At 45.2% G+C, this 27,910-nt stretch overlaps 1 protein-coding gene across 2 annotated transcripts in view; it reads right to left on the bottom strand.

Moving 5' to 3' along the window:
- The window catches only part of LOC128687859 (uncharacterized), a 77,375-nt gene extending 50,232 nt beyond the window's left edge, over positions 1-27,143 (bottom strand). Inside the window, exon 1 of one of the 2 annotated variants that reach the window (XM_070083755.1) lies at positions 27,088-27,143. The gene's annotated coding sequence lies outside the window, so the exon portion shown is untranslated. Of the gene's footprint in view, positions 1-26,798; positions 26,963-27,087 lie in introns of those variants that run through there. The other variant, XM_070083754.1, reaches the window with a different exon arrangement.
- Positions 27,144-27,910: the final 767 nt, after the last annotated feature.

Below are 27,910 nucleotides of genomic sequence, written 5' to 3' on the forward strand. Positions count from 1 at the left end.
CCTCTTCTCTCTCTCTCCCTTCTCTCCTCTCTCTCTCTCTCACTCTCTCTCCCCCCTTTTCCCTTCTCACTCTCCCCCCTCGCTCCTACCTTTCCCTTCTCTTTCCCTCTCTCTCTCTTGCTCTCTCTCTCCCCCCTTTTCCCTTCTCACTCTCCCCCTCTCTCTTTCCTTCCACCTTTCCCTTCTCTCTCTTTCTCTCTCTCTATCTCACTCTTTTCTCCTTCAAAAAAACGAAAAAAAAGAAAAAAGAAAGGGAAGAAAAGGGAAAAAAGAAGGAAAAAAATGTTGGGTAGTGGAAGGAACCAAGAATCAGATGAGAATGGTTCTGGTAGGGAGGAGTGGATGGAGGAGCAGTGGAAAAGGATGGAACAAGAGTGGGAGAGAAAATTAGGAGAGCTTTCTGACAAAAATGGAGACAGCTTTCTGTGAAATTAGAAAAGAGTTTGGAGAGGGAGAAGAAGAATTGGGAGGCACAAGTCAAAACTGCAGTAGCCAGGATAAGGGTCCTAGAAGATGAGGTAAACAGGCTGAAGCAAGTTATAAGGGCATTGACCAGAGAAGACACGGCATATGAAGCTGAGAGGCGATCAGGAAGGAAGGAGATATGAATTATGCTAAGGTCATATCAGCCTGCCAAGAAGGGCCAAGGAGTGAAAGGGGAGAGCAGCTGGGTGCAGCTGGAGAGGGTGATAGGTCAAATGCTGAGGCACAACCATGCTACCAAGAGCCACTGGAAAAAACAAGGGAGAAAATGACCACGCACAGACAGGAACCAGAGTAACAGAGGGAGAGGCAATGGGAGGAGGAAAGTCAAAATCAGTGTTTATCCATGGGCTTCAGGAGAGAGAGGAAAGGACACACACTGAAAGACGACAGGCAGAAAGAAAGGAGATTGAGAACATCATCATGGAAATAGGTGAAGAAGACATGGATGAGATTGTAAATTTTCAGAGAACAGGGGGGTACTTGAAGGGGAGAAAACGACCAATCAAGCTGATTCTCAGGACAGAAACAGTGCAGAACAGGATCCTCCAAGAGAAACCATGGTTGAAATACTCGGAAGAGTACAAGAGGGTGTTCCTAGACAGAGACAGAGCACAAACAGAACAACAGCAGCTGAGGGAGAGGGCAAAAAAAGTGAAAGTAGCTAGGAAAGGAGACAAGGATGGAACCAGCAGAGGTCAATCAGAGCAGGACAGAGCAGCAAGGGCAAGCACACACAGAACTATCCTCAGAACCCCACAACCTATGACACCATCCCAAAACAAACTACAATCCATACTCACAGCTTCCACCCAACACCCAGCTATAGAATCCCACAGTATGCTACCAGGTCTCCCACCTTCACAGGCCCCCCAAACCACAGTGTTGGAAAAGAAACTGAAGGTTTGGTACACAAACGCTGATGGAATAACAAATAAGTGGGAGGAGTGGCACGAAAGAGTCAAAGAGGCATCACCAGACATCATAGCTCTCACAGAAACCAAGCTTATGTGTATGATAACAGGTGCCATCTTTCCAACAGGATACCAGATCCTAAGGAAAGACAGAGGGAACAGGGGGGGGGTGGAGGAGTGACAATGCTGATCAAAAACCGATGGAATTTTGATGAGCTGGAGGGAGGAGACAGCGGAGAAACAAGCGATTACATGGCAGGAATGCTTCACTCTGGAGGTTCCAAGGAGGTAATTGCAGTGATGTATAACCCACCACAGAACAGCAGGAAGCCAAGGAAAGAGTATGATGAGAGCAATAGAGCGATGGTTGACACACTGGCTGCAGTGGCCAGAAGAGCTCATGCATGCAGGGCAAAGCTCCTGATCATGGGTGACTTTAACCACAAGGAGATCGATTGGGAGAACTTGGATCCACATGGGGGCCAAGATACATGGAGGGCTAAGATTATTGAGGTGGTACTGGAAAACTTCATGTACCAACACGTAAGGGACACTACAAGAGAGAGAGGAGAGGATGAACCAGCAAGACTGGACCTAGTATTCACCTTGAGTAGTGCAGATATTGAGGACATCACATATGAAAGACCCCTTGGGGCCAGCGATCATGTGGTTTTAAGCTTTGAATGCACAGTAGAGCTACAAGTGGAGGGGAAAGCAGGAAGGCCAGGACAAATGAAGCCAAACCACAAGAAAGGAGACTACAAGGGAATGAGGAACTTCCTGAACGGGGTTCAGTGGGACAGAGAACTGGCATGGAAGCCAGTTAATGAGATGATGGAATATGTAGCAATAATGTGCAAGGAGGCTGAGGAGAGGTTTGTACCCAAGGGTAACAGGAATAATGAAAAAGCCTCCCTGCACCTTTGGGTGCAGGGAGGCAAAAACCAAGTGTGCCAGGGAATGGAAGAAATATAGAAGGCAAATGACTCCGGAGAATAAGGAGAGCAGTCATAGAGTCAGAAATTAATATGCACAGATAAGAAGGGAGGCCCAACGACAATATGAAAACGACATAGCAGCGAAAGCCAAATCTGGCCCGAAGCTGTTATACAGCCACATCAGGAGAAAAACAACAGTCAAGGACCAGGTAATCAGGCTGAGGAAGGAAGGAAGAGAGACAACAAGAAATGACCATGAAGTATATGAGGAACTCAACAAGAGATTCAAAGAAGTGTTCACAGAGGAGACAGAAGGGGCTCCAGAAAGATGGAGAAGTGGGGCACACCACCCAGTACTGGACACAGTACACACAACCGAGGAAGAAGTGAAGAGGCTTCTGAGTGAGCTAGATACCTCAAAGGCAATGTGGCCAGATAACATCTCTCCATAGGTCCTGAGAGAGGGAGCAGAGGCGCTATGTGTACCCCTAACAACAATGTTTAATACATCTATCGAAACAGGGAGATTGCCTGAGGCATGGAAGACAACAAATGTAGCCCCAATCTTTATAAAAGGAGACAGACATGAAGCACTAAGCTACAGACCAGTGTCACTAACATGTATAGTATGCAAAGTCATGGAGAAGATTATCAGGAGAAGAGTGGTGGAACACCTAGAAAGGAATAATCTCATCAACAGCAACGAACATGGTTTCAGGGATGGGAAATCCTGTGTAACAAACCTACTGGAGTTCTATGACATGGTGACAGCAGTAAGACAAGAGAGAGAGGGGTGGGTGGGTGGGTTGCATTTTCTTGGACTGTAAGAAGGCGTTTGACACAGTTCCACACAAGAGATTAGTGCAAAAACTGGAGGACCAGGGATAACAGGGAAGGCACTACAATGGATCAGGGAATACTTGTCAGGAAGACAGCAGCGAGTCATGGTACGTGGCGAGGTGTCAGAGTGGGCACCTGTGACCAGCGGGGTTCCACAGGGGTCAGTCCTAGGACCAGTGCTATTTCTGGTATTTGTGAACAACATGACGGAACATAAGAACATAAGAAAGAAGGAACACTGCAACAGGCCTACTGACCCAAGCAGAGCAGGTCCATGTTTCACCCCCTCCCCCCCGGTGGAATAGACTCCGACATTGTAACCCTTATAGAGCATAAACTTTAATTGAATTGAATTGAACTGAAGTATCCCTGTTTGCAGATGACGTGAAGTTGATGAGAATTCATTCGATCGAAGACCAGACAGAACTACAAAGGGATCTGGACAGGCTGCAAACCTGGTCCAGCAATTGGCTCCTGGAGTTCAACCCCACCAAGTGCAAAGTCATGAAGATTGGGGAAGGGTAACGAAGACCGCAGACGGAGTACAGTCTAGGGGGCCAGATACTACAAACCTCGCCCAAGGAAAAAGATCTTGGGGTGAGTATAACACCAGGCACATCTCCTGAAGCGCACATCAACCAAATAACTGCTGCAGCATATGGGCGCCTAGCAAACCTCAGAATAGCATTCCGACATCTTAAGGAATCGTTCAGGACCCTGTACACCGTATACGTTAGGCCCATATTGGAGTATGCGGCACCAGTTTGGAACCCACACCTAGCCAAGCACGTAAAGAAACTAGAGAAAGTGCAAAGGGTTGCAACAAGACTAGTCCCAGATTTAAGAGGTATGTCCTACGAGAAGAGGTTAAGGAAAATCAACCTGATGACACTGGAGGACAGGAGAGATAGGGGGGACATGATAACGACATACAAAATAGTGAGAGGAATTGACAAGGTGGACAAAGACAGGATGTTCCAGAGATTGGACACAGTAACAAGGGGACACAGTTGGAAGCTGAAGACACAGATGAATCACAGGGATGTTAGGAAGTATTTCTTCAGCCACAGAGTAGTCAGTAAGTGGAATAGTTTGGGAAGCGATGTAGTGGAGGCAGGATCCATACATAGCTTTAAGCAGAGGTATGATCAAGCTCATAGTTCAGCGAGAGTGACCTAGTAGCGACCAGTGAAGAGGCGGGGCCAGGAGCTTGGACTCGACCCTTGCAACCTCAACTAGGTGAGTACAACTAGGTGAGTACACACACACACACACACACACACACACACACACACACACACACACACACACACACACACACACACACACACACACACACACACACACACACATACATATATATATATATATATATATATATATATATATATATATATACATGTATATATATATATATATATATATATATATATATATACATACATACATACAACGTTGTATTAATGTTGGTAGAATTACCGACAATAATATGGCATTTTACTGTGACAACGTTTCGTTCATTTTATTGTGGATACGTTTCCACAATAAAATGTCACATTAGTTGCACTTGCTTCCTTTTTACCTAGCATGGATAACGTTCTTTGTCTCCACAGACTCCTCACTGCACTATTCACCTTTTTCCCCTCATCATTTCTGTGGTTCACCTCGTCTTTCATAAACCCATCTACTGAGAAGTTCACTCCCAAATATATGAGAACATTCACCTCCACTGTAGTCCCTCCTTCTAATCTGATATCTAATTTTTCATTTCCTAAATTTTTGTTATTTTCATCACTTTACTCTTTCCTATATTCACTTTTAATTTCTTTCTTTTACATTCTTTCCCAAATTCGTCCACCAACTCTTCAACTTCTCTTCAGAATCTCAGAATTCTCCTAAAAGCACAGTGTTATCAGTAAAAAGCAACTGTGGCAACTCCCACTTTGTATTAGATTATTTATCTTTTAGTCCCACACTTCTTCCCAACACCCGAGCACTCACTTCTCTTACAACCCCATCTTCAAATATATTGAACAACCATATTGACATCACGCATCCGTCTAAGACCTACTAAGGCTCCAGTGGCGGGTCATATGATAACCTACCACTGGAGCTTTTGGTCATAAGACCGAGGCCTTCCTCTGGTTTCCCTGTCCACCCCTTTAAAAATTAAGGTATTGAGATAGCAGACTCTTGGATGTCACCACTGCCAGGCTCCAGCTGGGTACTGCAAGTTTATCTAGGTGGTTGCATCACCACCACCAGATGAGGTAGACATAAATAAATGTAAACTTTCTCAAATAGACAATTGTCACACCTTGCGTCAATATGTGCTGGAATGCGATCAGATTAATGAATTCAGAGATTATTCACTCAGAAATGTTCAAGACATGTCAAAGTATTTTATCCAGAGTAACATATTATCCACCATTATCAAAAAATACCCTAACCATCATCGCCTGTGTTGTGGTTGCATCAGGACCACAAGGACCATCCTTCCTTGTGTTGTGGTTGTGTCAGGACCACAAGGACCATCCTTCCTTGTGTTGTGGTTGTGTCAGGACCACAAGGACCATCCTTCCTTGTGTTGTGGTTGTGTCAGGACCACAAGGACCATCCTTCCTTGTGTTGTGGTTGTGTCAGGACCACAAGGACCATCCTTCCTTGTGTTGTGGTTGTGTCAGGACCACAAGGACCATCCTTCCTTGTGTTGTGGTTGTGTCAGGACCACAAGGACCATCCTTCCTTGTGTTGTGGTTGTGTCAGGACCACAAGGACCATCCTTCCTTGTGTTGTGGTTGTGTCAGGACCACAAGGACCATCCTTCCTTGTGTTGTGGTTGTGTCAGGACCACAAGGACCATCCTTCCTTGTGTTGTGGTTGTGTCAGGACCACAAGGACCATCCTTCCTTGTGTTGTGGTTGTGTCAGGACCACAAGGACCATCCTTCCTTGTGTTGTGGTTGTGTCAGGACCACAAGGACCATCCTTCCTTGTGTTGTGGTTGTGTCAGGACCACAGAAACCATCCTTGCTCATATATTGTGGTTTCCTCAGAGCCACAGAGACCAACCTTACTTGTTTCGTACTTGTGTCAGAACCACAGAGACCTTTCTTGCCTGTTTTGTTCTTGTGTCAGAACCACAGAGACCATCCTTGCTCATGTTGTGGTTATCTCAGAACCACAGAGACCACCCTTACTTGTTTTGTACTCGTGTCAGAACCACAGAGACCATCCTTGGTTGTTTTGTACTTGTGTCAGAACCACAGAGACCATCCTTCCTCATGTTGTAGTTGTCTCAGAACCACAGAGACCATCCTTACTTGTCTTGTATTTGTGTCAGAACCACAGAGACCATCCTTGCTGGTGTTGTGGTTGTTCCAGGACTACAGGGACCATCCTTGCTTGTTTTGTACTTGTGTCAGAACCACAGAGACCATCCTTCCTCATGTTGTAGTTGTCTCAGAACCACAGAGACCATCCTTACTTGTCTTGTATTTGTGTCAGAACCACAGAGACCATCCTTGCTGGTGTTGTGGTTGTTCCAGGACTACAGGGACCATCCTTGCTTGTTTTGTACTTGTGTCAGAACCACAGAGACCATCCTTCCTCATGTTGTAGTTGTCTCAGAACCACAGAGACCATCCTTACTTGTCTTGTATTTGTGTCAGAACCACAGAGACCATCCTTGCTGGTGTTGTGGTTGTTCCAGGACTACAGGGACCATCCTTGCTTGTTTTGTACTTGTGTCAGAACCACAGAGACCATCCTTCCTCATGTTGTAGTTGTCTCAGAACCACAGAGACCATCCTTACTTGTCTTGTATTTGTGTCAGAACCACAGAGACCATCCTTGCTGGTGTTGTGGTTGTTCCAGGACTACAGGGACCATCCTTGCTTGTTTTGTACTTGTGTCAGAACCACAGAGACCATCCTTCCTCATGTTGTAGTTGTCTCAGAACCACAGAGACCATCCTTACTTGTCTTGTATTTGTGTCAGAACCACAGAGACCATCCTTGCTGGTGTTGTGGTTGTTCCAGGACTACAGGGACCATCCTTGCTTGTTTTGTACTTGTGTCAGAACCACAGAAGCCATCCTTGCTTGTGTTGTGGTTGTGTCAGAACCACAGAGACCATCGTTGCTGGTGTTGTGGTTGTGTCAGAACCACAGAGACCATCCTTACTTGTCTTGTACTTGTGTCAGAAACACAGAAGCCATCCTTGCTTGTGTTGTGGTTGTGTCAGAACCACAGAGACCGTCCTTACTTGTCTTGTACTTGTGTCAGAACCACAGAGACCATTCTTGCTTGTCTTGTAATTGTGTTAAGACCAAAGTGACCACACTTGCTTGTGTTGTGGTTGTGTCAGAACCACAGTGACCATCCATGCTTGTGTTGTGGTTGTGTCAGGACCACAGAGACCATCGTTGCTTGTGTTGTGGCTGTGTCAGAACCACAAAGACCATCCTTACTTGTCTTGTACTTGTGTCAGAACCACAGAGACCATCCTTGCTTGTGTTGTGGTTGTGTCAGAACCACAGAGACCATCCTTGCTTGTGTTGTGGTTGTGTCAGAACCACAGACACCATCCTTGCTTGTGTTGTGGTTGTGTCAGAATCACAGAGACCATCCTTGCTTGTGTTGCAGTTGTGTCAGAACCACAGTGACCATCCTTGCTTGTCTTGTAGCTGTGTCATGACCACAGTGACCATCCTTGCTTGTCTTGTAGCTGTGTCAAGACCACTGTTACCATCCTTGCTTGTCTTGTAGCTGTGTCAAGACCACAGTGACCATCCTTGCTTGTCTTGAAGCTGTGTCAAGACTACAGTGGCCATTCTTGCTTGTCTTGTAGCTGTGTCAAGACCACAGTAACCATCCTTGCTTGTCTTGTAGCTGTGTCAAGACCACAGTGACCATCCTTGCTTGTCTTGTACCTGTGTCAAGACCACAGTGACCATCCTTGCTTGCCTTGTAGCTGTGTCAAGACCACAGTAACCATCCTTGCTTGTCTTGAAGCTGTGTCAAGACCACAGTGACCATCCTTGCTTGTCTTGAAGCTGTGTCAAGACTACAGTGGCCATTCTTGCTTGTCTTGTAGCTGTGTCAAGACCACAGTAACCATCCTTGCTTGTCTTGTAGCTGTGTCAAGACCACAGTGACCATTCTTGCTTGTCTTGTACCTGTGTCAAGACCACAGTGACCATCCTTGCTTGCCTTGTAGCTGTGTCAAGACCACAGTAACCATCCTTGCTTGTCTTGAAGCTGTGTCAAGACCACAGTGACCATCCTTGCTTGTCTTGTAGCTGTGTCAAGACCACAGTGACCATCCTTGCTTGTCTTGTAGCTGTGTCAAGACCGCAGTGGCCATTCTTGCTTGTCTTGTAGCTGTGTCAAGACCACAGTGGCCATTCTTGCTTGTCTTGTTCCTGTGTCAAGACCACAGTGACCATCCTTGCTTGTCTTGAAGCTGTGTCAAGACCACAGTGACCATCCTTGCTTGTCTTGTATCTGTGTCAAGACCACAGTGACCATCCTTGCTTGTCTTGTAGCTGTGTCAAGACCACAGAAACCATCCTTGTTTGTCTTGTACCTGTGTCAAGACCACAGTGACCATCCTTGCTTGTCTTGTAGCTGTGTCAAGACTACAGTGACCATTCTTGTTTGTCTTGTAGCTGTGTCAAGACCACAGTAACCATCCTTGCTTGTCTTGTAGCTGTGTCAAGACCACAGTGGCCATGCTTGCTTGTCTTGTAGCTGTGTCAAGACCACAGTAACCATCCTTGCTTGTCTTGTACCTGTGTCAAGACCACAGTGGCCATCCTTGCTTGTCTTGTAGCTGTGTCAAGACCACAGTGGCCATTCTTGCTTGCCTTGTAGCAGTGTCAAGACCACAGTAACCATCCTTCCTTGTCTTGTAGCTGTGTCAAGACCACAGTGACCATTCTTGCTTGTCTTGTAGCAGTGTCAAGACCACAGTGGCCATTCTTGCTTGTCTTACTACAGAGATATAATCACTCATAGATATATCTTCTAGAGAGGAAGACAAGCTTCCTCCTGATATAAGAGGAGGGAGCCTCTTCTCAGGTCTTCTCAGGATGCTCTGTGATAACATCGTCACTCTACATGTTTTTATTTGCATAAATAATTTATGTTATATATATATATATATATATATATATATATATATATATATATATATATATATATATATATATATATATATATATATATATATATATATATATATATATATATATATATATATATATGTAAATATATGTATGTGTACTCTGATGCCGAGCTTGCAGGTTCGAGTCCTGCTGTGGATTGAGAGATAATATATATATTGCCAGCTGAGTTCATATTTTGCGCCATGCTGGTGCTGCCACCTATAGGCCTATACCTATAGTATGCCATTTCAGTATGCCCAGACCTGCCTCTACCTCACTCACTCAGCGGCCTAGACTCAGACAACAGATTCTACTCTGCTTTCCCTTGATGGGCATGGCCCTCCCAGGCCATGGGCATGTAACACACTGCCTGTGTACCCCAGACACCACGAATGAAGTAAGAAGCCTTCAAAGACGTATCATATACTCCCCTCTACCAGAAACACCAAATAATCTCGTAAACATTGGTAGAAGCGGTGGTCGCAGCAAGTGTGTTTGCCCGGGGAGAGGAAGGAAGAGAGATGAAGTCATCTTCACTTCATTACCCCATATAAGAAGCATCCATCTCTCAACGAGTTATCCTGATGTCGTGTCTGCACGTTTCAGCATCCAGACACAGGTACAAGCAGGATCTAGCCGAAATTTACCGAATTTCTTCGAGAATTGTAAGTGGCGTTCCTGGGACTCCACGCCACAGCATCCCATGCTGTTTTCTCAAGTCATGTGTTCAGCGTCACCTGTATGTTCTGCCGTTGTTGTTCAGCTCAGCACAGCTCTTTCAGCAAGTCAGAGGTGAGTTTGTGGTGATTTCTGCGTCCAGTTTGAGTGTTCTCCTCATGTCTGTGGGTGGGAGAGGAAGAAGTGGCCGTTCCTTGCCTCGCCCACGCTCGCCCAGCCTACCACCACACTCCACCACTATGTACTCACTCCCTCTGCTGTGTTTTCTGCTGTTTTCCATGTGAATTCATTGCCAGAGCTGTGTTTCCAAGTGCCCGAGGCCACTCGAAGCTACGTGGATCACCAAGCCACGTAGATCAGCAAGCCACGTGGAGCAAGCCACGCAGAGTGTCGATGATATCACGTGGATCTACAAGCAACGTGGGTTACCAAGCCAGATGTCCCAGGCCACATGCTGTGGTCTGCTGCCCACATCACATTGATGTCACCGACGATGCTGCCCAACTTCACGACGTCATCACCCATGATGCTGCCTGACTTCATGATGTCATGATGTCTGCCTGACATCACCTCAAGATGTCTGCCTGACATCACCTCAAGATGTCTGCTGACATCACCATGCTGCTGACGTCACGCCTGACATCACATGATGTCACATCGAGTGTTCTAGTAATTATTTCAGTATTGTTGAGAAGATTGAGAGAAGATATATGTCATGTGTTAATTCCTCTCAGTCATTGTTCTCACATGTTCCTGTATAGCTTAGTGTCTATTTTTTGCACAGAAAAGCGTCGTTTGTTAGTGTAAGCCATATAGTACTGCATGTGCAGTGCATGTGTGCACAGTTTTCCATGTGTCCTGTGTGGTCTTGATCCCAGCTGTGTCAACCATAGGTCTGCGGTCAGACCCCAGTGTAGCACCTCATGTTACTTGTCACCCAGTGTGACCCACGCGTTTGACAGCTGATATTAGTCAGCCCATGTGTCCAAGCCTCTTGTACAGAAAGCTCTTATGCCCGTCACTCATGATGCCCAGCAGAATCGTACCTGCTATGATTCCCATCGAGATTTGTTTCACTTCACCTCCAGACCATCAGAGTGCAGTTATATGTAGAGAAACAAATTTGGGAGTGCTTAGACTAACCTCTGCTATAACTCCAACTGCCGAGAGAATGACACTCGTCAAGCCGCAGTTAGCCCTGTCGGCAGGAGCTGTGTCAGCCTCCTGTCATAGCTTCGGTGAGCAGCCTGCACAAAGATGATGTCACTTTGACTGCTAGCCCGCTCAGTGCAGTATGGTGTATGCTGTTACAACTCCCAGATGTTTCGCCGAGTCGTCTCTGCCATGACTCACTTCACGCTCACCGGTAGTGACAGCCCCAGCAACAGTACCAGTCGAGAAATGTCCTTTTGAGTCGCTTACCAGAAGAAGTCCTGCCCAGTTGCCGAGTACTGACAACACCTCACTCGAGGGCACCAGCAGGTCGTGCCCCAAGTTGAGTGAAACCCTGCAGCAACTCCTACGATGACTGCTTCACCATTCTAGAGGAGACCGTACCCTGTTATGTCACAGTTCAGCCTCAACGATGTCTCCTGTGTTGCAGTATCTGTCCAGATGCAGGAAGGCGTGCATTGATGCCCATCGACACTCACTGCCTATGACCACGATGTTTAGCACACCCCACATGTTTTTTCTTCCCTCCCTGTAGGAAGTTTTTTTCCCATGTCCATATGTATATATATGTTTTTATATTGTGTTCTGTGCCCTGTTCCTACGAGAGAGAGACTGAGTTCTTTTTACTGCCAGACATGGTCGGGTCGACCATGTGGTAAGTGGCTGAGCGAATGTAGACATCCTGTACTGTCTGCATAGACAGCCTGTGCTGTCTGCCAGCTGAGTTCATATTTTGTGCCATGCTGGTGCTGCCACCTATAGGCCTATGCTATTTCAGTATGCCCAGACCTGCCTCTACCTCACTCACTCAGCGACCTAGACTCAGACAACAGGTCCTACTCCTCTCTCCCTCAATAGGCATGGCCCTCCCGGGCCATGGGCATGTAACACACTGCCTGTGTACCCCAGACACCGCAAATAAAGTATAAGAAGCCTCCGAAGACGTATCATTTACTCCCTGCTACCAGAAACACCAAATAATCTCGTAAACACACACACACACACTATGTATATATATATATATATATATATATATATATATATATATATATATATATATATATATATATATATATATATATATATATATATATATATATATATATACTATATATATATATATATATATATATATATATATATATATATATATATATATAATATATATATATAATATATATCTACATATATATATATATAATATATATATATATATATATATATATATATATATATATATATATATATATATATATATATATATATATATATATATATATATATATATATATATATATATATATATATATTTTCAACAAGTCGGTCGTCTCCCACCGAGGCAGGGTGACCCAAAAAAAGAAAGAAAATCCGCAAAAAGAAAATACTTTCATCATCATTCGACACTTTCACCACACTCACACATTATCACTGCTTTTGCAGTGGTGCTCAGAATACAACAGTTTAGAAGCATATACGTATAAAGATACACAACATATCCCTCCAAACTGCCAATATCCCAAACCCCTCCTTTAAAGTGCAGGCATTGTACTTCCCATTTCCAGGACTCAAGTCCGACTATATGAAAATAACCGGTTTCCCTGAATCCCTTCACTAAATATTACCCTGCTCACACTCCAATAGATCGTCAGGTCCCAAGTATCATTCGTCTCCATTCACTCCTATCTAACACGCTCATGCACGCTTGCTGGAAGTCCAAGCCCCTCGCTCACAAAACCTCCTTTATCCCCTCTTTCCAACCCTTTCGAGGACGACCCCTACCCCTCTTTCCTTCCCCTATAGATTTATATGCTTTCCATGTCATTCTACTTTGATCCATTCTCTCTAAATGACCAAACCACCTCAACAACCCCTCTTCTGCCCTCTGACTAATGCTTTTATTAACTCCACACCTTCTCCTAATTTCCACACTCCGAATTTTCTGCATAATATTTACACCACACATTGCCCTTAGACAGGATATCTCCACTGCCTCCAACCGTCTCCTCGCTGCTGCATTTACCACCCGAGCTTCACATCCATATAAGAGTGTTGGTACTACTATACTTTCATACATTCCCTTCTTTGCCTCCATAGATAACGTTTTTTGACTCCATATATACCTCAACGCACCACTCACCTTTTTTCCCTCATCAATTCTATGATTAACCTCATCCTTCATAAATCCATCCGCCGACACGTCAACTCCCAAGTATCTGAAAACATTCACTTCTTCCATACTCCTCCTCCCCAATTTCATATCCAATTTTTCTTTATCTAAATCATTTGATACCCTCATCACCTTACTCTTTTCTATGTTCACTTTCAACTTTCTACCTTTACACACATTCTCAAACTCGTCCACTAACCTTTGCAATTTTTCTTTAGAATCTCCCATAAGCACAGTATCATCAGCAAAAAGTAACTGTGTCAATTCCCATTTTGAATTTGATTCCCCATAATTTAATCCCACCCCTCTCCTGAACACCCTAGCATTTACTTCTTTTACAACCCCATCTATAAATATATTAAACAACCATAGTGACATTACACATCCCTGTCTAAGACCTACTTTTACCGGGAAGTATTCTCCCTCTCTTCTACACACCCTTACCTGAGCCTCACTATCCTCATAAAAGCTCTTTACAGCATTTAGTAACTTACCACCTATTCCATATACTTGCAACATCTGCCACATTGCTCCTCTATCCACTCTATCATATGCCTTTTCTAAATCCATAAATGCAATAAAAACTTCCCTACCTTTATCTAAATACTGTTCACATATATGCTTCAATGTAAACACTTGATCTACACATCCCCTACCCACTCTGAAACCTCCTTGCTCATCCGCAATCCTACGTTCTGTCTTACCTGTAATTCTTTCAATTGTAACCCTACCGTACACTTTTCCTGGTATACTCAGTAAACTTATATATATATATATATATATATATATATATATATATATATATATATATATATATATATATATATATATATATATATATATATATATATATATATATATATATATATATATATATATATATATATATATATATATATATATATATATATATATATATATATATATATATATATACATATATATATTATCACTCGACAATTGGGTCAAGGACAATCCATTGTCAAATCACAATAATAATAATAATAATAATAATAATAATAATAATGATAAGAAGAAGAAGAAGAAGAAGAATTTAGTTCTGTTCGAAAGGCTTTGCAAATTATAAGCATTTCAGGCAATACCATTGTTGTTCCATGATAGTGCTGTGCCTTTACCATGACAGTACCATGACACCATTGCTGTTCCATGATAGTGCTGTGCCTTTACCATGACAGTACCATGACACCATTGCTGTTCCATGATAGTGCTGTGCCTTTACCATGACAGTACCATGGCACCACTGCTGTTCCATGATAGTGCTGTGCCTTTACCATGACAGTACCATGACACCACTGCTGTTCCATGATAGTGCTGTGCCTTTACCATGACAGTACCATGACACCACTGCTGTTCCATGATAGTGCTGTGCCTTTACCATGACAGTACCATGGCACCATTGCTGTTCCATGATAGTGCTGTGCCTTTACCATGACAGTACCATGACACCACTGCTGTTCCATGATAGTGCTGTGCCTTTACCATGACAGTACCATGACACCACTGCTGTTCCATGTCAGTACTATGATACACTACGGCTCCACCATGACAGTACCATGACACACCATGGTTCTGCCATGACTACCATGACAGCGTCATGGCTGTGTCAACCCGCTGTTATGGCTCTACCGTGATATTATCATGACACACCATAGCCCTACCATGATAGTATTATGACACACCAATGTACTGTCATATCTGTACCATGAAACTGTCATGGCTGTACCATGACAGCACCACGGCTGCACCATGACTACCATGACAGTATCACGATAGCACCATGACAGTACCATGACATCACCATGGCTGCACCATAAGAGAATCGTGCCTTTAGCATATCAGTACAAAGGCAGTATCATAATTACCATGACACACCATAGCTCTTCCATGACAGTACTGTGACAGTACCTAGGCTGCACCATGACACTGCCATGACACACCATGCCTCTACCATGACAGAACTATGGCACGTCATGGCTCTACCATGACAAATCATGGTTTTACCATGACACATCGTGGGTTGCCCATTATAGTAACATGACAACACCATGATATACCCCATGGCTTTACTAAGACAATACCATGACACCATGGTTCTACCATGAGAGAACCATGGCAGCTCCATGACACATCATGGCTCTACCATGACAATACCATGACACACCATGACTCAATCATGGCAGCACCATGACACCGTGGCCCTACCTTGACAGCACCATGACACACCAAAGCTGTACCATGACAGTACCATGACACACCATGGCTGCACCATGACAGTACCATGACACACCATGGCTCTACCATGACAGCACCATGACACACCATGGCTGCACCATGACAGTACCATGACACACCATGGTTCTACCATGACAGCACCATGACACACCATGGCTCTACCATGACAGCACCATGACACACCATGGCTGCACCATGACAGTACCATGACACACCATAGCTCTACCATGACACACCATGGCTCTACCATGACAACACCATGACACACTATGTCTCTATCATGACACATCATGGCACTACTATGACAGTACCATGAACAACTTAACTACTGGGAATACTTGGAAGCACTTGACTTGTACTCGCTGGAACGCAGGCGAGAGAGATACATCATAATCTACACTTGGAAAATCCTAGAAGGAATGGTCCCTAATCTGCACACAGAAATCTCTCCCTACGAAAGCAAAAGACTTGGCAAGCGATGCAACATACCCCCAGTGAAGAGTAGGGGCGGGATTAATACACTAAGAGAAAACACAATAAGTGTCCGGGGCCCAAGACTGGTCATCAGCCTCCCACTATGCATAAGGGGAATTACCAGTAGACTCCTGGCTGCCTTCAAGAGGGAACTGGACAGATATTTAAAGTCGGTGCCGGATCAGCCGGGCTGTGGTTCATATGTTGGACTGCGTGTGGTCAGCAGTAACAGCCTAGTTGATCAAACCCTGATCCATAGGGAGGCCTGGTCGTGGACTGGGCCACGGGGGCGTTGATCCCCGGAATACCTTCCAGGTAGACTCCAGGTAGATAGTAGATCATGGCTCTACCATGACACATCATGACTCTACCATGACAGTACCATAATACACCATGGCTTTACCAACACAGTACCATGACACACCACGACTCTACCATGACACACCATGGCTCTACCATGACATACCATGGCTCTACAATGACAGTATCATGACACACCATGGTTCTACCATGACAGTACCATGACACACCACGGAAATACCATGACACACCACTGCTCTACCATGACACGCCATGGCTCTACCATGACAGTACCATGACACACCAGGGCTCTACCATGACAGTACCATCACAGCACCATGACACGCCATATTATACCATGACAATACCATGACACATCATGGCTCTACCTTGACAATATCATGATACGCCATATTCTACCATGACAGTACCATGACACACCATGGCTCTACCATGAGAGTATCATAACACTCCATGGCTCTTCCATGAGAGTACCATGACACACCATAGATCTACCATGACACACCATGGCTCTACCATGACAGAACCATGACAAACCATGGTTCTACCATGACAGTATCATGACACGTCATATTCTACCATGACAATACCATGACACACCGTGGCTCTACCATGACAGTACCATAACACTACATGGCTCTACCATGACAGTACTATGACACACCATGGCTCTACCATGACAGTACCATGGCACACCATGGCTCTACCACGACAGTACCATGATGCATCACAGTTATACCATGACAACACCATGTCTTTACCACAACACACCATGGCTCTACTATAACAGTACCATGACACACCATAATTCTACCATGACACACCATGTCTTTACCACAACACACCACGGCTCTACTATAACAGTACCATGACACACCATAATTCTACCATGACACACCATGGCTCAACCATGGCAGTACCATGACACACCATGGCTCTACCATGAAAGTACCATGACACACCATGGCTCTAACATGACAGTACCATGACACACCATGGCTCTACCATGACAGTACCATGACGCAACCATGGCTCTACCATAACAGTTCCATAACACTCCACGGCTCAACCATGACAGTACCATGACACACTATAGCTTTACCATGACACATAATGGCTCTACCAGGACAGTACCATGACACACCATGGCTCTACCATGACACACCATGGCTCTACCATGACAGTACCATGACGCAACCATGGCTCTACCATAACAGTTACATAACACTCCACGGCTCAACCATGACAGTACCATGACACACTATAGCTTTACCATGACACATAATGGCTCTACCAGGACAGTACCATGACACATCATGGCTCTACCATGACAGTACCATGACACACCATGGCTCTACCATGACAGTACCATGAAACATCACGGCTATACCATAAGAACACATGTCTCTACCATGACACACCATGACTATACCATGACAACACCATGTCTCTACTACAACACACCACGGCTCTACCATGACAGCACCATGACACACCATAACTCTACCATAACACACCATGGCTCTAACATGACACACCATGGCTCTACCATGACACGCCATAACTCTATCATGACACACCATGGTTCTACGACGACAGTACCATGACACACCATGCCTCTACCATGACAGTACCATGACACACCATGGCTATACCAAGAGAGTAACATGACGCATCAAGGCTATACCATGACAACACCATGGTCTCTACCATGACACATCATGGCTATAGCATGACAACACCATGTCTCTACCACAACACATCATGGCTCTACCATGACAGTACCATGACACACCATGGCTCTACCATGTCAGTATCATGACATACAATGGCTCTACCATGACATTACCATGACACACCATAACTCTACCGTAACACACCATGGCTATACCATGACAGTACCATGACACACCATGGCTCTACCATGTCAGTATCATGACATACAATGGCTCTACCATGACATTACCATGACACACCATAACTCTACCGTAACACACCATGGCTATACCATGACAGTACCATGACACACCATGGCTCTACCATGACAGTACCATGACACAACATGGCTCTACCATGACAGTACCATGACACACCATGGCTATACCTTAACAACACCATGTCTCTACCATAACACACCATGGCTCTACCATGACCGTACCATGACACAACATAGCTCTACCATCACAGTACCATGACACACCATAACTCTACCATGATACACCATAGCTCTACCATGACAGTACCATGACACACCATGGCTATACCTTGACAACACCATGTCTCTACCATAACACACCATGGCTCTACCATGACAGTACCATGACACACCATAGCTCTACATCACAGTACCATGACACACCATAACTCTACCATGACACACCATGACTCCACCATGAGAGTACCATGACACACCATGGCTCTACCATGACAGTACCATGACGCAACCATGGCTCTACCATAACAGTGCCATAACACTCCATGGCTCAACCATGACAGTACCATGACACACTATAGCTTTACCATGACACACAATGGCTCTACCAGGACAGTACCATGACACACCATGGCTCTACCATGACAGTGCCATGAAGCACCACGGCTATACCATGAGAACGCATGTCTCTACCATGACACACCATGACAATACCATGACAACACCATGTCTCTACCACAACACACCACGGCTCTACCATGACAGCATCATGACACACCATAACTACCATAACACACCATGGCTCTACCATGACACACCATGACTCTACCATGACAGTACCATAACACTACATGGCTCTACCATGACAGTACTATGACACCATGGCTCTACCAGGACAGTACTATGACACACCATGGCTCTACCATGACAGTACCACAACACACCATGGCTCTACTATAACAGTACCATGACACACCATAATTCTACCATGACACACCATGGCTCAACCATGGCAGTACCATGACACAACATGGCTCTACCATGACAGTACCATGACACACCATGGCTCTACCATGACAGTACCATGACACACCATGGCTCTACCATGACAGTACCATGACGCAACCATGGCTCTACCATAACAGTTCCATAACACTCCACGGCTCAACCATGACAGTACCATGACACACTATAGCTTTACCATGACACACAATGGCTCTACCAGGACAGTACCATGACACACCATGGCTCTACCATGACAGTACCATGACACACCATGGCTCTACCATGACAGTACCATGAAACATCACGGCTATACCATAAGAACACATGTCTCTACCATGACACACCATGACTATACCATGACAACACCATGTCTCTACTACAACACACCACGGCTCTACCATGACAGCACCATGACACACCATAACTCTACCATAACACACCATGGCTCTAACATGACACACCATGACTCTACCATGACACGCCATAACTCTATCATGACACACCATGGTTCTACGACGACAGTACCGTGACACACCATGCCTCTACCATGACAGTACCATGACACACCATGGCTATACCAAGACAGTACCATGACGCATCAAGGCTATACCATGACAACACCATGGTGTCTACCATGACACATCATGGCTATACCATGACAACACCATGTCTCTACCACAACACATCATGGCTCTACCATGACAGTACCATGACACAAAATGGCTCTACCATGTCAGTATCATGACATACAATGGCTCTACCATGACATTACCATGACACACCATAACTCTACCGTAACACACCATGGCTATACCATGACAGTACCATGACACACCATGGCTCTACCATGTCAGTATCATGACATACAATGGCTCTACCATGACATTACCATGACACACCATAACTCTACCGTAACACACCATGGCTATACCATGACAGTACCATGACACACCATGGCTCTACCATGACAGTACCATGACACAACTTGGCTCTACCATGACAGTACCATGACACACCATGGCTATACCTTAACAACACCATGTCTCTACCATAACACACCATGGCTCTAACATGACACACCATGGGTCTACCATGACACGCCATAACTCTATCATGACACACCATGGTTCTACGACGACAGTACCGTGACACACCATGCCTCTACCATGACAGTACCATGACACACCATGGCTATACCCAGACAGTACCATGACGCATCAAGGCTATACCATGACAACACCATGGTGTCTACCATGACACATCATGGCTATACCATGACAACACCATGTCTCTACCACAACACATCATGGCTCTACCATGACAGTACCATGACACACCATGGCTCTACCATGTCAGTATCATGACATACAATGGCTCTACCATGACATTACCATGACACACCATAACTCTACCGTAACACACCATGGCTATACCATGACAGTACCATGACACACCATGGCTCTACCATGTCAGTATCATGACATACAATGGCTCTACCATGACATTACCATGACACACCATAACTCTACCGTAACACACCATGGCTATACCATGACAGTACCATGACACACCATGGCTCTACCATGACAGTACCATGACACAACTTGGCTCTACCATGACAGTACCATGACACACCATGGCTATACCTTAACAACACCATGTCTCTACCATAACACACCATGGCTCTACCATGACCGTACCATGACACAGCATAGCTCTACCATCACAGTACCATGACACACCATAACTCTACCATGATACACCATAGCTCTACCATGACAGTACCATGACACACCATGACTATACTATGACAACACCATGGTCTCTACCATGACACACCATGGCTATACCTTGACAACACCATGTCTCTACCGTAACACACCATGGCTCTACCATGACAGTACCATGACACACCATAGCTCTACATCACAGTACCATGACACACCATAACTCTACCATGACACACCATGACTCTACCATGAGAGTACCATGACACACCATGGCTCTACCATGACAGTACCAAGACGCAACCATGGCTCTACCATAACAGTGCCATAACACTCCATGGCTCAACCATGACAGTACCAAGACACACTATAGCTTTACCATGACACACAATGGCTCTACCAGGACAGTACCATGACACAAAAGGGCTCTACCATGACAGTGCCATGAAGCATCACGGCTATACCATGAGAACGCATGTCTCTACCATGACACACCATGACAATACCATGACAACACCATGTCTCTACCACAACACACCACGGCTCTACCATGACAGCACCATGACACACCATAACTCTACCATAACACACCATGGCTCTACCATGACACACCATGACTCTACCATGACAGTACCATAACACTACATGGCTCTACCATGACAGTACTATGACACCATGGCTCTACCAGGACAGTACTATGACACACCATGGCTCTACCATGACAATACCACAACACACCATGGCTCTACTATAACAGTACCATGACACACCATAATTCTACCATGACACACCATGGCTCAACCATGGCAGTACCATGACACACCATGGCTCTACCATGACCGTACCATGACACACCATGGCTCTACCATGACAGTACCATGACACACCATGGCTCTACCATGACAGTACCATGACGCAACCATGGCTCTACCATAACAGTTCCATAACACTCCACGGCTCAACCATGACAGTACCATGACACACTATAGCTTTACCATGACACACAATGGCTCTACCAGGACAGTACCATGACACACCATGGCTCTACCATGACAGTACCATGACACACCATGGCTCTACCATGACAGTACCATGAAACATCACGGCTATACCATAAGAACACATGTCTCTACCATGACACACCATGACTATACCATGACAACACCATGTCTCTACTACAACACACCACGGCTCTACCATGACAGCACCATGACACACCATAACTCTACCATAACACACCATGGCTCTAACATGACACACCATGGCTCTACCATGACACGCCATAACTCTATCATGACACACCATGGTTCTACGACGACAGTACCGTGACACACCATGGCTCTACCATGACAGTACCATGACACACCATGGCTATACCAAGACAGTACCATGACGCATCAAGGCTATACCATGACAACACCATGGTGTCTACCATGACACATCATGGCTATACCATGACAACACCATGTCTCTACCACAACACATCATGGCTCTACCATGACAGTACCATGACACACCATGGCTCTACCATGTCAGTATCATGACATACAATGGCTCTACCATGACATTACCATGACACACCATAACTCTACCGTAACACACCATGGCTATACCATGACAGTACCATGACACACCATGGCTCTACCATGTCAGTATCATGACATACAATGGCTCTACCATGACATTACCATGACACACCATAACTCTACCGTAACACACCATGGCTATACCATGACAGTACCATGACACAACATGGCTCTACCATGACAGTACCATGACACACCATGGCTATACCTTGACAACACCATGTCTCTACCATAACACACCATGGCTCTACCATGACCGTACCATGACACAACATAGCTCTACCATCACAGTACCATGACACACCATAACTCTACCATGACACACCATAGCTCTACCATGACAGTACCATGACACACCATGGCTATACTATGACAACACCATGGTCTCTACCATGACACACCATGGTTATACCTTGACAACACCATGTCTCTACCATAACACACCATGGCTCTACCATGACAGTACCATGACACACCATAGCTCTACCATCACAGTACCATGACACACCATAACTCTACCATGACACATCATGACTCTACCATGAGAATACCATGACACACCATGGCTCTACCATGACAGTACCATGACGCAACCATGGCTCTACCATAACAGTGCCATAATACTCCATGGCTCAACCATGACAGTACCATGACACACTATAGCTTTACCATGACACACAATGGCTCTACCAGGACAGTACCATGACACACCATGGCTCTACCATGACAGTGCCATGACACACCATGGCTCTACCATGACAGTACCATGAAGCATCACGGCTATACCATGAGAACGCATGTCTCTACCATGACACACCATGACAATACCATGACAACACCATGTCTCTACCACAACACACCACGGCTCTACCATGACAGCACCATGACACACCATAACTCTACCATAACACACCATGGCTCTACCATGACACACCATGACTCTACCATGACATACCATAACTCTACCATAACACACCATGGCTCTACCACGACACACCATGGCTCTACCATGACACGCCATAACTCTACCATGACATACCATGGTTCTACGACGACAGTACCATGACACACCATGGCTCTACCATGACAGTACCATGACACACCATGGCTATACTATGACAGTACCATGACGCATCAAGGCTATACCATGACAGCACCATGGTCTCTACCATGACACACCATGGCTATACCATGACAACACCATGTCTCTACCACAATACATCATGGCTCTACCATGACACACCATAACTCTACCGTAACACACCATGGCTATACCATGACAGTACCATGACACACCATGGCTCTACCATGTCAGTATCATGGCATACAATGGCTCTACCATAACATTACCATGACACACCATAACTCTACCATGGCACACCATGGTTCTACCATGACAGTACCATGACACACCATGGCTATACCTTGACAACACCATGTCTCTACCATAACACACCATTGCTCTACCATGACCGTACGATGACACACCATAGCTCTACCATCACAGTACCATGACACACCATAACTCTACCATGACACGCCATGGCTGTACCATGACAGTTCCATGACACACCATGGCTATACTATGACAACACCATGGTCTCTACCATGACACACCATGGCTATACCTTGACAACAATGTCTCTACCATAACACACCATGGTTCTACCATAACAGTACCATGACACAACATGGTTCTACCATCACAGTACCATGACACACCACGGCTATACTTTGACAACACCATGTCTCTACCATAACACACCATGGCTCTACCATGACAGTACCATGACACACCTTAGCTCTACCATCACAGTACCATGACACACCATAACTCTACCATGACACACCATGGCTCTACCATGAGAGTACCATAACACACCATGGCTATACTATGACAACACCATGGTCTCTACCATGACACACTATGGCTATACCTTGACAACAATGTCTCTACCATAACACACTATGGTTCTACCATAACAGTACCATGATACACCATGGCTATACCATGACAGTACCATAGCACACCATGGCTCTGCCATGACAGCATCATGACACACCATGGCTCTACCATGACAGTACTATAGCACACCATGGCTCTACCATGACAGTACCATGGCACACCATGGCTCTACTATGACAGTACCATGACATATCATTGCTCTACCATGACACACCATGGCTCTACCATGGCAGTACCATAATGCACCACGGATATACCATGACAACACAATGCCTACCATGACACACCATTGCTCTACCATGACACGCCATGTCTATCATGACAGCACCATGTTTCTACCATGACACACCATGGCTCTACCATGACACTCCACGGCTATACCATGACAACACCATGTCTCTACCATTACACACCATGTCTCTAATATGACACACCATGGCTCTACCATGACACACCATGTCTACCATGAACAACACCATGTCTCTACCATGACACACCATGGCTCTACCATGACACTCCACAGCTATACCATGACAACACCATGTCTCTACCATGGCACACCATGTCTCTCTGTGACACACCATGGCTCTACCATGACAACACCACGGCTATACGGTGACAACACCATGGCTCTACCATGAAACACCACGGCTATACTATGACAACACCGTGTCTCTACCATGACACACCATGGCTCTACCATGACAACACCACGGCTATACTATGACAACACCGTGTCTCTACCATGACACACCATGGCTCTACCATGACAACACCACGGCTATACCGTGACAACACCATGACTCTACCATGAAACACCACGGCTATACTATGACAACACCATATCTCTACCATGACACACCACGGCTATACCGTGACAACACTATGTCTCTGCCATGACACACCATGGCTCTACCATGACACACCACGGCTATACAATGACAACACTATGTCTCTGCCATGACACACCATGGTTATACCATGACAGTTGCGTTTTTTTTTAATTGATTCCGTAATGAGTGTGAGTGACAAAGAAACAGTAACATTAACAACATTGTTACGGTGTAACGCGCCTATGGGTGATCACAACACAAGTCACAGTAACAACACGAGTCACAAGCCCGTCTCCAGTATCATACCAACTTACCCTAAAAAATCCAGTGTAATGTTATCTACCATACTTGTTGACATGTCTTGCCTCACGTAGTGTTTATCTACCATACTTGTCGACAAGTTTGTCTCCCATAGTGTTTATCTACCATACTTACCTGGAGTTTACCTGGAGAGAGTTCCGGGGGTCAACGCCCCCGCGGCCCGGTCTGTGACCAGGCCTCCTGGTGGATCAGCCCCTGATCAACCAGGCTGTTGCTGCTGGCTGCACGGAAACCAACGTACGAGCCACAGCCCGGCTGATCAGGAACTGACTTTAGGTGCTTGTCCAGTGCCAGCTTGAAGACTGCCAGGGGTCTGTTGGTAATCCCCCTTATGTATGCTGGGAGGCAGTTGAACAGTCTCGGGCCCCTGACACTTATTGTATGGTCTCTTAACGTGCTAGTGACACCCCTGCTTTTCATTGGGGGGATGGTGCATCGTCTGCCAAGTCTTTTGCTTTCGTAGTGAGTGATTTTCGTGTGCAAGTTCGGTACTAGTCCCTCTAGGATTTTCCAGGTGTATATAATCATGTATCTCTCCCTCCTGCGTTCCAGGGAATACAGGTTTAGAAACCTCAAGCGCTCCCAGTAATTGAGGTGTTTTATCTCCGTTATGCGCGCCGTGAAAGTTCTCTGTACATTTTCTAGGTCGGCAATTTCACCTGCCTTGAAAGGTGCTGTTAGAGTGCAGCAATATTCCAGCCTAGATAGAACAAGTGACCTGAAAAGTGTCATCATGGGCTTGGCCTCCCTAGTTTTGAAGGTTCTCATTATCCATCCTGTCATTTTTCTAGCATTTGTCGACAAGTTTGCCTCACATAGTGTTTATCTACCATACTTGTCGACAAGTTTGCCTCACATAGTGTTTATCTACCATACTTGTCGACAAGTTTGCCTCACATAGTGTTTATCTACCATACTTGTCGACAAGTTTGCTTCACATAGTGTTTGTCTACCATACTTGTCGACAAATCCTTCCCTCACACAGTATTTTTCTATCATATTTCTCAACAAGTCTTGCCTTTCAGAAGTTATCAGTAACTGAATATTTTTCAGTCACATCTTTGGCGGGATAACTTAATGATGGACACAGACTTGTGAGAGTGTGGACAGTCCCACTCTGAACCACCACTCTGAACCACCACTCTGAACCACCACTCTGAACCACTAATATAACTTGAATGTGTTTCCTGATGAGAAATAATATTTCAATTTTCGATGGCGTCACGAAGTACACATGTAGAGAGCTGCACATGTTATGTAATTAAGGCGGGTAATCCCGGCATATTATCATGGAGGTTGAGACATACTTGAATATTAACAGCGAGGTGAGAGGAAGTGCTGGTGCAGATAGTGAAGGTTCTCCTCTAGTGTGTCAACGTAACTCTCTGTCTTCTCAAAGATTTTGAGATATGCACCTCCCCCCCACCCCACCCCAAACCCCCCAGCCCCCCACTCCCACCCCCACCCCTACCCCCCCCCCACCCCCCCCACCCCCCCCACCCCCACCCCAAACCCCCCCAGCCCCCCACTCCCACCCCCACCCCCCCTGCTCTACAGTATCATGGGTTGATAAAATATAGTCACGGAATAGTAAGACACAATATATAAACTTATTACAAAATATACAGCCGGGGCTTTCTTAGATAAAGCGCCTCAATAAGTCCGATTTTTTTATAAATGCAATTGAAAAAGTTATGATATAAATGGTTTAGAAACCCGACAAATTGAAGAATCAGACACTTGTGCAACATTTAGTAATTTTTGTTGAAGAAACGTGTCGCCAGCCAGTGGCTTCTTCAGTCCAGTACAGTTTATAAGACGATAGAAAGAGATGAGGGGTTTGAGGTAATCAGTCCCTCAGCCTGGAGTCGATGTGTTCAGTCCATCAGTCTTGAGACTAGTACAGCATATGTGTGGAGAAGTGGCTTATATATGCAGACAGCTGAGTTGAAGCAGTAGCAGACGGAGTCACTAGAGGACAATTCAACTAATGCAAGAAGGTCATGCTTGTACGTTAGGCAAACACTGAACAATTCCTTGTATCAATATATAGCAATATCTTGGGATATTGATATACGGAATTCTTCAATGATTGCCTAACCTACAGGCTTGACCTACTTATACTTGTGG

This window comes from Cherax quadricarinatus, chromosome 10 (assembly GCF_038502225.1).
Source record: "Cherax quadricarinatus isolate ZL_2023a chromosome 10, ASM3850222v1, whole genome shotgun sequence".
Taxonomy (NCBI): Eukaryota; Metazoa; Arthropoda; class Malacostraca; order Decapoda; family Parastacidae; genus Cherax; species Cherax quadricarinatus.